Below are 9,536 nucleotides of genomic sequence, written 5' to 3' on the forward strand. Positions count from 1 at the left end.
TATAATTATATACAAAATTTAAATTTTGTTAAGTTTCGTGTTAAATTACACTGAAAATATTTCAAGATTATTCTAAATCATGAAGAGTAAATTAAATGTGATTTATAAAATTACAATTTTAAATCTTTATATTTTTATTATATGCGTCCTGCATGCAGGGCTAGATTTAAGGAAGAGCTGAGTGGGCTGTAATTTAGGGACCTTCACCGTTTTGTAAATATTTAACAGTGAATCTAGAAAAATATATTTAATTTAAATTTACACATATTAAATATGTGAATAATATGGAGCTTTATTTTTCTGTTTAAAATTAAATTTTTTTCAAAAAAAAAAAATAATATTTTTGTATTTTATTTATTATTGTACTAACGTATGTAATATGTGTTTAAACTTTAAATAAATGAGCGATGTTCTAGTAATTGTAGAATTTAAAGGTTTTTGTGTAGTCCACGATCACCGTACACGGCTGATCATAAAAATATTATTGTATTTGTTTCTAAATATATATGGGTACGCAGGCTCGAAATTTTACGTTAAAAACAACTATTGGTACTACGTATATCAACCATTTTTATTATATGTTTTCGGACGTAGTATAATAGAAAGCGGATGTTTAAATTTACAAAATTAAAAGTACACAAGATCTTTGCAGTATACTGATCTCACTGATCTCAGTAGTCTTTATAGAAACTACATGAAACTTTTAGCTAATAATATTATCGTTTTCTTTAAATTAAAATTTTAAGAATTGTTTAATAATCAAAAAATGTATTATCCTATATTTATCTATTTGGGACCCCTCAATATATGCTATCAAAGGGTTATTACTTAGCTAAATCTACCCCTGTCTGTATGCACAATAATTATAAATAAATTTCATCTGTTACTAAATTAAGTCTGTACATTTTAGATATAATATTCGCAAATAATTGTATTTATATATATATATAATGATACAAATATACGTACTACACTGATAGTGGTATAATATGTTATCCATCTTAGTAGTATACAAATTCAATGTAAAGAAAGAGAACAATATTTAAATTTCTGCTATTTAGTATTTATTATATAATATTAAATTCAATTGATGCTTAGTGCTTGATATAATGTTAAAAACAAGTCATCTGGACGTTTGCACCACGTAATGAATCCTAGCCGATCCCGTCGGAGGCATGCTTAATGTCAATATTATTATAATAATTGTAGTAATTTCGTAACAACATTGCAACGCAAAAGAAAAAATCAGCCTAATTATGAATAAATTTAAAACATAATAAATTAAAACGTTTGATTATATTGAGATTATGACTTAAGCTAGAGCATATTGTACAATTCATTTTTAATACTTAGGTGTTTATCAACATTTTTCCAAATTTTACTGACAATTACTTTAATTGTCCAACATGAATTTTTGGTTAGTTATATACTTATATAAGTATACCTATAATTGAACAACTAATATGCTTATAAAAACATAAATTATATTTTGACAATTTTGAAAAATTGCATGTAACTTGAGAAGTAAGCTCAGTAAATTTTACCGTTGATAAAATTACGAGTAAGTGACCTTCATTATTTTAAATGTTTTCACAAGCATAAAAACTAATAAGCAATAACTATTAGTCTTTATAACTATACAAACAGACATAATGTGATTATGTGCTTAGTCTATTTATATATTTTTAAAAGGTTAACACCATTGCTGGTTTAGTTCATGATTGGACCCCTGGCTAAGGGGTTAAATAATTGCTTTTATATATTTTTAGTTTTTATAGTTTCAGTATGAATTACTTCTGAGAAATCGTCAATTAAATTTCAAAACTTAGATAGGTATAAAAGGTAAAACTTTTATGAATTTCTAAATAAAAAAAAGTTTGCAATAATTTTGCAATTTTGACGTATTTTGTGATATTTCTAATTTCAAATACATATAAAAAAAAAAAAATTGTGTCTTTATATTTTTAATATTTTTATTAAGACATAAAAAAAACTTAAGTTAAATCTTGTATTGAAAGTTCTGTCAACTTTTAACTGAGCGAATAATATTTTTATTGATATTTATAAAAAAAAAGTAAAAAAAATTGAAAATTTGGCATGCCTATAAATGACTCAAAATTAATTAAAATATTTTTCAAAAATATAATGAAAACGATAATATAAACATTTAGTGAAAATTTCAAATTTATAGTTATTTGGTTTTAAATTACTTCAATAAAAAACAAGTCCTTTGGAAAAAATAGTTAACGTATTACATGAGTGAATATTCAATGTCGTACAAATTTGAACATCAAATAATCATAAAAACTAATTTGGTTTTCCGATTGGATTTTTTTTTATAGAAATTAGAAAACTCTTTATGTATACAGATCTTTATAATATATTTTTATATATACAAAAAGATAATATTAAATTTCGAGTTATAAATTAATATAATATGATATAAATATACGTATATTATTTTAATAATTAAATACTAATAATATAATAAATGCAATATTTTCAGAAAAAATGTTATCAACCTACTGTAATACTAAAAGTAAAATAAATGACTTAAATAGCTATATCAATAAATGTACTAAGTGATATAGACTGATAAATGTTTTCCGCTCAAAACTGTTTTTCACATACAATAATATATCATTAAATTCAAATTTAACATACCCATAATAATAAATTACTTGAAACCTAATATACAGCATAACAGTACTTATTTGCTTAGATTTTTTAAAATATTTATATTGTAACATATTTCAGGAGAGGAGGTTTAAAATAGCGACTAATAATTTTATCGTGTGATATTTCATTTTCATCTGATGAAAAATTAGCGGCAGTGTAACGATAACTATCAAAATGCATAATTTTTATTGATTTAGTAAATATAAGCAACTTTTTTTTTTATTAAACTATTTTTCTAATAATAGTAAAATATTTTTGTTCATTACAATATTTATTTAAGATTTGGTACAATAAAATACTTAACTTCAGAAATGGTCTAGAATTGTTTATTCAAGATTTCAAGGATACGTGGTGTTAAGTAGCTTAGTGACTAAAATCTGAATTATGTTTAATTAATTACAAACATCGTTAACATTACGTTTTACATTTTAAATTTAAAACTAAGCACTATTTAGATTTACTTTTTAAATGTGATATCTGATAATATTTCAATGGTCCCTTTATCATCCAACATTGTGGGACACCGCCCACCGACATGACAAAAACATCAAATTGCTTCTTTTTTTTTAATTTTTATCATTCTGATAATTTTAATTACTACAAACACTACAATCTACTAGTTATGGTTATTAAGTACAATATTAGTATACTACATTATATTACTATTTTTAAGCTGATTTTACTAATAGTGTGATGTATAATATAGATGAAGTAAATAGTTTTAAACTTATATACATACTATTATTACTTTTGTTCAATATGAATGACCATATTTCTTTGGTCATATCACATTACACCTGAATGAATGAAATATTACGAAATAAGAAACTGTTTTAAAATGTTTACATAATACACCTACGTAAATGTTGTATAATAGCTATTTAAAAATGTGTAATAAGTTCTACAATAATTAAGCAAATAATTTACGGTACATTACGATTTACAGTACAGTATTATTTAGTATTTAGTTCGATATATCACGAATAGTTAATAGTTATTTTCGATAAATATGTCATATTATGTTAAAAACGATAATAGAAGGTAATTTAACTACCTATAGTCGTTAAAAAATATTGTATAACATATTATCATTATTAAAATTACAAAAAAATAGTTTAATTTAAAAAAAAATATATGGTATTATTATAAAAACACATGCAAATAAGTACAAGAATTCTGGTTAACCAAATACATAAATAGTTATTAAATTATTTCAACATCAATAATAAATAATATGCAAAATACAGTAAATATGGATATTTAAATAACACAAATTCGATAGGTGTAGTTAAGTGGTACATTATATTAGTAGTTTCATTATATTATGAAGTAGGTTGCACTTAGTTAATGTTTACTTCACTAAAAAAGATTTTGTAAAGCACTATACATTTCACTTATAGAAAGTTGGAACAAAGTACTATTAATTATCCAAAAAATGTGTTAAGATTTTAAACAAAGTTCTTACGAAAAATTTAAGAAATATTTTCGATAACTGTTATACTCGTACTTACTTAAAATAATATGTAAATGCAAAATACCAGTAATGGTCATAGTTCGTGATAAATATTTTAATGAGATGCGTGAAATTAGAAACAGTACAAAAAACATATTAATTAATGCCTATAATAATGATTAAAAAATGCAATTGTGTGTTTTTTGTTCTATAAATATTTGTTTTTAAAGAAGAAAAAAATATTATTAAATTAGTATCAGTAATCAGTATTATAATTTATAAACATCCATTGATGTGGTCTTCACTGTTTTTAGCTCCTCTCTGGTACCTATTGAAATTAAACCCAAAAACCTAAAAATCTGTAAATCACTAGTTTCAATATTTCAGGGAGGTAGACTAGATTTTAAAATATCGAGAACAGTTTCAATATTTAGTACAATGTAGTCATAGTGTTTCAAAAACTATTCAATTAGTTTTTTTAGCCTGATATACGAAAAAGATCAAATTTATATATATTAAAAGCGTTGGATCCTACAACCATCCTTCGATCAGCAAAATCTTTTATATATTTCATAATAGTTCCAGGTTTATTCGTATTTTTTAAAATAAAAAACTTTTGAATATTTTAAATAAACAAAATATAATAATTGGTAAAAATAATTTTAAAATTTTGAAATTTTCGTCTGCAGTGTGTCATCTAAATATTATTACTTCATTAAACATTTAAAATCTATACAGAATATTTGGATATTTATAGAGTTGTAGTTAAGGGACAGCGTAGCTGCAACAAAGTCGACAGTGCATTACCTGCACGACCGCACGGAAATATGTATACATATATTGATACAACAGAGACTAACATTTGTATTGCAAAAATCATTTATTTCACTAAAATACTGCAGCAGATTGCAGCAAGCATTATTGAACGGACAAAATTTTAAAGAAAAACGAAACAAAACTTTAAATTCATAATAACTAGAAAACTAAAAATTCTACATATTTTCAAATGACATGCAAGGAATTATCATAATTTCTAGTTAAATTAATTGATTTATTTACAAATATTATAATAATTATTATCAATAGAAACATCAACAAATTTTTCAAAACTAAAAAAAGGTTGTGAATTGTTCTGCTCAATGAATCACTTTGTACATACTTACAGTAAATCAAGAAAAGTAATCCCTATTAAAATTATTCACATTACGCAAAAAATCTTGCACACATCTACACGACGTGTTTGACATAACCGTTTCGGATTACAATACCATTATTATAATAATACAATCCCTGTAGACTGTAATAGAATAGTAGGTAGGTATCGGCCCTTATAATAATAATAATAATATATAAAGTGTATATGGCATATGTGTGCATGTGTACAGAGAACTGTAGTGGATTCGTATTTTGTTTTTTTCCAATTACCGTGTAGATGGGTGGGTCCCTTAGTAGATCATATTTAGTTTCGTGTAAACAACTAAAATCTACTAATTGCCTATAAAACTATGTGTCAGTTTAATAATTCCTCGTTAAAAATATTTTCTAGTATTGAACAAAAAGTATAACATTTTGCTGTGATGCTCCCGGTGCTAGTACGTTTAAATAATCAGAACAACAAAAATATTTAAAATATTTTTCACAAAAGTTATTCATACTACATGTATACCACACACAATTAATTTAATTCTAGAGAAGATTTGAGAACTGCATCTTGACACAAATAGATTAATTAACATGGTAATAAATTTAAGGTATTTAAAATATAAATATCTACATATTTAAAAAAAAAAAACTCTCATAATAGCACCATCGAGAATAAATAAATACAGAAAATAAATGCCGAATATAACTTACCTTCTGAACTTATTATTACAAAGTAAGAAACATGGTTAAATGCTGTACTTTTCTATGCAAATAATTTTGAAAAATTTAAAAATAAGATTAAAAGTTTAAAGAATGATTCTATTAGGTAGAAAAGTTAAAATAGCTTGTACAAAATAATGCAGTCAAATATGATTTAGCATTCATAAAATTACACTTATCCTAGTTATTCATTAATCTTATAAACTTGAAAGAATCGAATAGTGAAATTCTTAAAAGTATGACTATCTTTAAAAAAATTGAAGATATTTTAACAAATATTCCAGATTCAAATGAAAAAACTATAGATATAAAACTATTAAATCTTACTATGAAGTCATGTCAAATAAAGCAAAATATTTTGAGTAATAAAAGATTTAGTTTAAATGAACATAATTTAGAAATGTATTTAATTATCAATTTTCATTCAAAAAGTGATATTTATCTAATTTTTTTATTATTTATATATTATTTTTTACTGCAATTTATTATGTGATTTGTACGTATATTTTTTTGGTGCAATTATACAAGTTTGATATACAATTGTTATGTGTTTTCAATACAATTAAATCCGGTTTCTAGTTATAACTTATAACAATTGCATTATATTTTTTTATTTTTAAGTGATTTAAAGAAAAAAAACTCAAAGTATTAATTAATGCATTAAAATAATTTTGAAAAGCTCAATCCACAACCGTGCTAAATTTCCAGTTTCTAAACTTATTAACAAATAACGAACCAATAAACTATAATTTAATTTAAAAACCCTTATATTTGGAACCCATTTTTTAATATTGGCTAGTTAAGAATCTACATAAAATACTCATATTTTTATATTTTTAATTCTGGCTGATATGAATTTACTTTTAATGATTCACGTTATAGAATTATTTATTAGTATATACTAAAATATTTATATTTATGATGGTATATGTATATTATATTTACTGGTAAGTGGTAGTTAATAGACACAACGAAGATATAAGGTGTTAAAAATTTAAGTTTAAATATCTAAAATGATAAATAATCAACAAATTTTCTAAAAATTAAAAGATTTTACACCGCACCCGTGTTTTTTATGGTATTACAATAATTGGTATCTATATGAATTATAATATACAATATATTCAGTATATATGACATAAATAATGGTATAACTATTGGAAGGTTTAAGGGTTATAAATAATTTGTTATACTGTAAAAATTGTTTTTTTTTAAATTTATATCTAATAAAATAATTTTGTATAATATTAAGTTGACAAGTTTGAAATGCTGCAGTGAGTTATGACCACGGGACACGGAGGTATAGATATTATAGAAGTGTAGATACTAGATAGTATCACAAATATATATATATATAAATACAATTATATTATATATCTGTAAATATAATACTATATGGCATGAATTAAGATATATCTTAATTCATGAAATATACCATAGACCGTGGTTATAACTATGATAGCTAATCAACTAATAATTGATAACAAATTTAAAATTAATTCCTTTTTTTCTTGTAACGCACAAGTGATATTTTATTCCAGACGCACTCAGTTAATTAAAAAAATTGTCAAAGACTAGTTCGTTCTGAAAACTCCGAAAATTTAAATCACAAACCTAAAGTCACGCGGTTTTATAGCATACGTCGCCAAGACGGTATGACGTTATGTCGTTTATTAACTTAAAATATCCGTGGTGCACGAGTCTAAATTAAATAGTATACTAGTAGGATTTTTTGGGACAACCCATTCGTCTATATAATTGTTATTGCAGTCAACGAATAACGGTTCACATTTTCCTTCAGATTTATTTATATATATATTTAATTGTACAATATCTTAAATGGTATAACGGCTGCTACATATAAAATGATACAGAGATGGGCTTCACTACAGTTATAATTTAATCAAAATAATATAATATTATAAGATACAATTATAAACCTAATATTATAATAAGTGCGATGTTTTTGGTAAACATTACTTCAACCTATTACGCCAGTGTGACCCATAGAAAAAAATAAATTACTATTATAAGTAATTAAGTTATCTATGAATCTATGATGTATCCAGGATAACTCAGGATTTTTCAATGAAGGAGAGCTTAATTTATGAAAATTAAGTAGGTGTAGAATAACATAACAATTATTATAAATTATGAAAAGGCATAATTTTTTATTTAATGCAATAAATTATGTGTAGGTAAATGGTAATTACTTTTTTATAATATATAGATAGGTATGTGATAGATACTTTGAATTATATCATTAATTTGTATTTATTATAAAGGTACAATATAATTTTATAATTTTTTGTACAATTATTCAATTGCATCTTCTTAAGTACTCTTATGAAAAATAATTTAGTTTTGATTAATTTTATTTACATACACAAATAATAATAATTACATATACCTACCTAATTAATATGTATTTTTTGACAATAAATATATAATATATATATATATATATATATCCATTTAATATTAAGATAAGTATGTTGTAGTCTTTGATTTTATCCTGACAAGTTTATTTTTGCCTGGATTCAACAGTACTGGGCCGTCAATATTACGTGTAGTGAATGTAATATTATTAATAAAATGTTACCAATTTAAAAAAAAAAAAAATGCCTATATCGTTTGCTGGCTTAACCTCCCAAAACCTCCCCGATTACGTGACTGACTACATAAATTGTGACCATGGTATAAAATGAATTATATGGCACTCGGCCGCACATACTAGCCCGTCCGTGATTTGTGTGCCTTAAACCGTCTCAATATCTTCAGCGAATTCAACATGTTAGACCTCAACCGGAAACCTTTGGTTATATCATATACTTATTGTGTGACGTGTGTGCGTGTGTGTATTTATAAGTCGTACACAATTATTATTATTTATATTCCCTTCTCTTCGCCGCTCATCACACCATCACACGGTCACCATCGGTCTGCACTCAGCAGGTGGGGCGGATGTCTGTAGCAATGGTACGCACTGTCGCATCGCGTAATATAATAGTAATAATAATAAATAATAACATAATGGTCCCGATCGAATGTTGTATACTCGTCACGTCTTGGGCAGCAAACATTGGTTAGGCGGTAATTGGAAGAAAGAACGAAAAAATAAAAGCAAAAAGCAAGAAGAAACCTATGCCAGCAGCCAATTGCTTTACAAACTCGTTTCGCGTGGACAATGCGGACTGGACTGCACGCGGAATTACCAGTAGTCGTCGTCGTCGTCAACTGCGTGTGACCGTGCGGGTGAGTGGGTGACGACGAACTGTAACAACAATAACACAATAATACAACAAATACTTTTAATATTGCTTATAGCACACACCTGAAAAAATATAACTGCCTACGCGGGTTTATAATACTTTATAATAAAATGTGTTTACACATTTTTGGCGCGGCGTTGCTACGGTCTTAGGTAAAATTTTAAAAAAATCATGTCCCCCACCTTACCGATACGATTACAGTGATTAATACTGGGGACTATAGTTGTATCAAATTTATATTTAATGAACAGTGTACCAAAATATCGATT

The sequence above is a fragment of the Melanaphis sacchari genome, unplaced genomic scaffold (genome assembly GCF_002803265.2).
Source record: "Melanaphis sacchari strain LSU unplaced genomic scaffold, SCAv2.0 Contig62_pilon_pilon, whole genome shotgun sequence".
Classification (NCBI taxonomy): Eukaryota; Metazoa; Arthropoda; class Insecta; order Hemiptera; family Aphididae; genus Melanaphis; species Melanaphis sacchari.